General features: G+C 43.2%; 1 non-coding gene across 1 annotated transcript; it reads right to left on the minus strand.

Moving 5' to 3' along the window:
- Positions 1–465: 465 nt before the first annotated feature.
- Positions 466–603, minus strand: LOC114810969. The gene has a single exon (XR_003758657.1). It is a non-coding gene; the product is annotated as a small nucleolar RNA SNORA7 (small nucleolar RNA).
- Between the last annotated feature and the right edge of the window lie 5,638 nt (positions 604–6,241).

The raw sequence follows: 6,241 nt of genomic DNA on the forward strand, positions 1-6,241 counted from the left end.
AGGGGGAGGGATTTGGGATTGGGAGGAAATTTCTTCAATTTCCCAAATACCAGTGAGCAGTAGTAGCAGGAATAGAGCTGGCACTTTAAAAGTCCTCTTCCCTTCAATTGGCTTTCCTTAACCTAGAGGTGGGCCCTCCTCCTACATATCTCTCCCTGTGGATGACACGGGAAATTATGGAAGTGGAAAACATCAATTGGTTCAAGAAGACTTGGCCTAAATTGGTGTCTGAAAAATCTTGTTTTGCCTTGTCTTATGCTGTCGAGTCATTTCTGATCCACAGCGACTCCAAGGACATATCTCTCCCAGAATTCACCACCTCCATCGGCAATCATTCCGGTAGCGTATCCATAGTGTTTTATTGGTAAAAATACGTAAGTGGTTTACCACAGACTCCTTCTACACAGTAAACTTGAGTCTCTGCCCTCGACTCTCTCCCATGTCGCTGCTGCCCAGCGCAAGTGAGTTTTTAGCAGATTGCCTCCCACTTGCTACCTACTGTCCAAGCTAGGAATGGAATGGGTATGCCTCTGTTTGACTCTCCCTCCTGAAGCCAAGTCTGGTAGAGTACTGGAAACTCTCCAGGTGCAATCCTGAGAGGGTATGAGAAATCTAGGATTTGAGAAAGGTTGACATGCACTCAGGTAAGAGAAGAATGATAGGCAATTAGAGGGAAAGTGAAGCATGTGAAGAGAGGCTTCCCCAACTAAAATGATGGATTACAGAAGGACAGCTATCATGCCATTCCACCAAGTGTCCTGCGGTCTTTGTCAGAGAAGAACCCTGGAATGAATTTCTCATTGGTTTGACCCAACAATGACATCTTTTATAAGCTTATGATTCTTCTATCAATCAATCAATCATATTTATTAAGCACATGGGAGAATACAACCCAACAATATAATATATAACAACATAGACATATTCTGTGCCCAAAACAAGCTTACAGTCTAGAGAGGGAGACAGGCATTGATATATATAAATTATGGATAGGTATGTAAGTTTTGTGGGGTTGGGGTCATTGAGGAATAAATAAAGGGAGCAAATCAGGATGAGATAGAAAGAAGAGGGAGAAAAGGAAATGAGGACTTAGTCAGTGAAGGCCCTTTGGAAGAGATGTGCCTACAGTAAGGCTTTGAAGGTGGAGAAGGGTGATTGTCAGTTGGATATGAAAAGGGAGAGTGTTGCAGGCCAGAGGCAGGATGTGGGTGAGAGATTGTTGATGAGATAGACAAGATCAAGATACGGTGAGTAGGTTAGCTTTAAAGGTTATAGTAGGAGAGCAGCAAGATGAGGTAAGAGGGGGCAAGGTGTTTGAGTGCTTTAAAGCAGATGGTCAGGAGTTTCTGTTTGATGCTTACATGGAGATAGATACAATCTAACCAGTTTTTAGCTACAAAAGAGGAGGGGAACCTGGAGGTTAGCAGAGCATTGGTTTTAACATGAAAATCTATCCAAGAAAGGAGTGAAAGAACATGGAGGAAGGGAATTCCTCTCAGGTAGATCTAGACTTTCATGGGGAAATAGACGATTGAAAAACTCAATCAGTCAATCGATAGGATTTATTTAGTGTTTGCTGTGTTCAGAGCACTGCACTATATGCTTGGGAGAGTACAGTAAGGTAAATTTTTAAAAATGTTATTTGCTAAGTGCTTAATATGTGCCAGGCAGTATACCAAGAGCTGGGGTAGATGCAACCTAATTGGGTTAGATAAAATTCATGTCCCAAATGGAGTTCACCATCATGATCTTCAGTTTACAGATGAAGTAACTATGGTGCAGAGAAGTTAAGTGACATACCCTAGGTCCTACAGCAGACAGTGTCAGAGCGGTGATTAGAACCCAAGTTCTCTGACTTTCAGGCCTATGCTCTTTCCACTAGGATATGCTGCTTTTCACTGCTTCCAAGGAGTTTACTATCTAGCTGGGAAGACAGACGGTAAAATAAATTACAGGTAAGGGAGACAACTGAGAATAATGTGTACATAAGTTCTGTGGGTGTGGGGAAAGCCTAAGTGCTTAGGCAGGTACAAACTAAGGGGGAGAGATGATGCAGAAGAAAAGTGATTTTGGATGGGGAGAGGAGTGATTAGCCAAGGAAGGCTTCCTGGAGGAGATGTGTATTGAGTAAGATTTTTAGGATGGGGACAGTGGTCATATGTTGAGTATGAAGGAGGGGATAGTTTCAGGCAGGAGGTTCAAGAGGATTAGGCTAAGGAGTAAAGAGAGGCACAGTTGGTATTAGAGGAGTGAAGTGGACTGGGTTGTAGAGGGAGAGCAGTGAGAATAGGTGGGTTGGAAAAAGCTGGTTGAGTGCCTTAAGCCCGATGCTGCGGAATCTCTGTTTGATGTAGAGATGGATTGGCAACCATAGGAGGTCTTTTGGGGAGTGGGTGGATGTAAGCATAATGATTTTTCTGAAAAATATCAGGAAAGCAGAGAGAAGTATGAACTGGAAAGGTGACCACACATTTCCGGTATGTTTTTTAATAATGTTTTCAATAACCAAGAACTCAGGAAATAATCTATTGTTTGAATCCTAATCAAAGCCAGGGCACATATGAATGTGTACACGTGTATTTGCATCCTTGCCCTTTTGATTCAGAGAATAGACCACGGGCAGTGAAATTCACCTATATCCGTGAGTGTGACAGAAAAGCCCACCAGAAAACCCATGGTCCTGACCTCATTTTAGACATATGAAGGCTGTCCTTTGTTGTGCTGCCATAGATCATCTTTTCAGTGCCTCGTGCTGTTTTCACTTTTGCCTTCAGGCATCACAATAATTACAAAGCTTCTGCTTAAAAAAGATCACTCCTTTATTATTACAATGCCTCTTTCTCATCGACCAGAAATTGACTCCAAATTCTCAACTGGGATGCAGCATTGTCTGAGACTTTGCTTTACTGAATCCCTATATGGTTTCCATTTTAAAAAATGATATGGATGAAATGCTTATTAAATGTCAGGCACTGTATAAAGTACTGGGGTAGATACAAGATAATCAGGTTGGGCATAATCCCAGTCCCACATAGAACTCATGGTCTTAATCCCCATTTTACAGATGGGAGTCAGAGGATCTGGGTTCTAATCCTGCCTTTACCAATGGTTTGCTTTGTGACCTTGGGCAAGTCATTTAACCAGTCTGTGACTCAGTTTCCTCAACTGCAAGGATGTTATTAAATGCCTGTTTTCCCTCCTACTAAGAATGCGAGCCCCGAGTGGGACAAAGTCTTTATCCATACAATTAACTTTATTCAAAGTGCGTAACAAGAATGGTAATAACAATAGCAATAATGATAATAATTATATTAATGAATAAGGGAGTGAGGAGAGAGAGAACTGGTGCCCCAAGGAGGAGAAATAATTGTATCTGTTATTTATTTATATTAATGTCTGTCTCCCCATCTAGATTGTAAACTAGAGGGAGTGTGGTCTAGTGGAGTATGGGCCTGGGAGTCAGGAGGACCTGGGTTCTAATTCCATCTCTGCCACTTGTCTACTATCTTCCTTGCTGTGACCTACGGCAAGTCACTTCACTTTTCTGTGCCTCAGTTATCTCATCTGTAAAATGGGAATTGAGACCATGAGCCCCATGTGGGAAAGGGACTGATCCAACCAGACTATCTTGTGCATACCCCAGCGCTTAGTAGGGTGCCTGACATACAGAAAGCACTTAACAAATATCACAGTTATCATTATTAAGCTTGTGGTGGGCAGGGAATGCACCTACCAATTCTGTTACATTGTACTCTCCCTAGCACTTAGTAAAGTGCTCTGTACCCAATAAGTGCTCAGTAAACACGATTGATTGAGAAAGAGAAGAAAGATATGGTACAGCAGAATCTAGAAGGGAGAAAATGTTTACCAGAATCCTGGGATATTCATTCATTCAATCAATCGTATTTATTGAGTGCTTACTATGTGTGGAGCACTGTACTAAGCACTTGGAATGTACAATTCAGCAACAGATAGAGACAATCCCTGCCCAACAGCAGGCACACAGTCTAAACGGGGGAGACACACAACAAAACAAAACAGAACAAAACAAAACAAGTAGTCTGGCATCAATATCAAGATAAATAGAATCATAGATATATACACATCATTAACAAAATTAATAGAGTAACAAATAAGTACAAAAATGCACAAGTGCTGTGGGGAGGGGAAGGGGGAAGAACAGAGGGCAAGAGAAGGGGGAATGGGGAGGGGAGGAGGAGCAAGGGAAAGGGGGACTCAGTCTGAGAAGGCCTCCTGGAGGAGGTGAGCTCTCAGTAGGACTTTGAAGAGGGGAAGAGAGTTAGTTTGGCAGATGTGAGGAGGGAGGGCATTCCAGGTCAGCTGTAGGACGGGGGTGAGGGGTCGACTATGGGACAGGCACAAACGAGGGACCGTGAAGAGGTTAGAGGCAGAGGAGCAGAGTGTATGGGGTGGGCTATAGGAGAGAAAAGAGGTGAGGTAGGAGGGGGCCAGGTGATGGAGAGCTTTGAAGCCAAGAGTATGAAGTTTTTGTTTCATGCAAAGGTTGAGAGGCAACCACTGGAGGTTTTTGAGGAGGGGAGTGACATGCCCAGAGCATTTCTGTAGAAAGATGATTCGGGCAGCAGAATGAAGAATAGGCTGGAGCTGGAAGAGCCAGAAGGATGGGAGATCAGAGAGGAGGTTGACACAATAATCCAGTCGGGATATTATGAGAGCTTGTACCAGCAAGGTAGCAGTTTGGATGGAGAGAAAGGGGCAGATCTTGGCAATATTGTGAAGGTGAGACCGGCAGGTGCTGGTGACGGATTGGATGCGTGGGGTGAATGAGAGAGCTGAGTCAAGGATGACACCAAGGTTGCAGGCCTGTGAGACAGGAAGGATGGTAGTGCCGTCCACAGTGACAGGGAAGTCAGGGAGAGGACAGGGTTTGGGAGCGAAGATAAGGAGCTCAGTCTTGGACATGTTGAGTTTTAGGTGGAGGCAGACATCCAGGTGGAGATATCCTGAAGGCAGGAGATACGAGCCTGGAGGGAGGGGGAGAGAATAGGGGAGGAGATGTAGATTTTGGTGTCATCTGTGTAGAGATGATAGTTGAAGTTGTGGGAGTGAATGAGTTCACCAAGGGAGTGAGTACAGACAGAGATGTGGAGTTGGTGTCATAGCTGACACAGGCAGAATCTCCATTGTCTTTCAAGATTCATTTAGCCCCAGTGTTTTGGAGCCAGCCAACCTGCTGGTCCAAATCTCGACTTTGCCTACAGGTCAGCGACCCATTCAAAACAGACCAAAAGCCGCCAAATTGTTCTCTCATTCATCCTCATTTCTGCTGTACTTACTGGAGCAAAAAACAGCTAGTAAATTAAGTTTGATTTCCAGGGCATGTTCAATAGGAAATGACCTCGGGAATGTACTTTGTTTCAGGTCTCGGTCTGTCATATGCTTTTCCAATTAACTGATCTCCACAAATTGTACCATCTTCCTTTTGCCATCCCGGCACAATATGATCTCCTGATGAGCAATTTCACATCTGCAAATTGTAATGACTCAGGGTTACAGCCACAAAACTGCAGATGCCCAGTCTGCACAAACTGAGGGAGCAGCAAAGCTTAGTAGAAACTGGACAGGCTTGAGAGTCAGGAGATCTGGGTTCTAATCTCCATTTGCCCCTTGCCTGCTGTGTGACCTTGCACAATTCATTTAACTTCTCTGGTCCTCGGGTTTCTCATCTGTAAAATGGGGATCAAATCCTCTTCCTGTCCATGTGGGATAGGGACTGTGTTCTACCTAATTGTCTAGAATCTACCCTGGTGTTTAGGACAGCGTTTGGCACAAAGTAAGTGCTTATTAAATATTACAATTATTATTATTATTATTAGTAGTAGTAGCAGTAGTAGTAAAAATAATACTAACAATAATATTTTCCAGACAATAATATTTTCCAAATTTATCCAAGGAGAGGAAAAATTTCAGAGGGGCTTCAGGGCCTAAGTGAAACTGTGCTCTGTCTACCAGCAGGCTCTGTTCCACAGGACATTTCTTGTTTTTAAGCTCAATATTTGTGCTTTCAAGCATGTGAGCTTATCACTGATCAACACAAGGAACAGATACTGTCAGAAGCATGGAATCTAACAACAAATATAATGAAACGCTTCTTACAAACCAAAAACAAATCATCTGGTGTCACTGAAGTTTCCCGAGTTACTTGTGAATTCTTGATAATAATAAAGATAATTGTGGTTTTTGTCGAATGCTTACTAGG

The sequence above is a fragment of the Ornithorhynchus anatinus genome, chromosome 3, assembly GCF_004115215.2.
Source record: "Ornithorhynchus anatinus isolate Pmale09 chromosome 3, mOrnAna1.pri.v4, whole genome shotgun sequence".
Lineage (NCBI taxonomy): Eukaryota > Metazoa > Chordata > Mammalia > Monotremata > Ornithorhynchidae > Ornithorhynchus > Ornithorhynchus anatinus.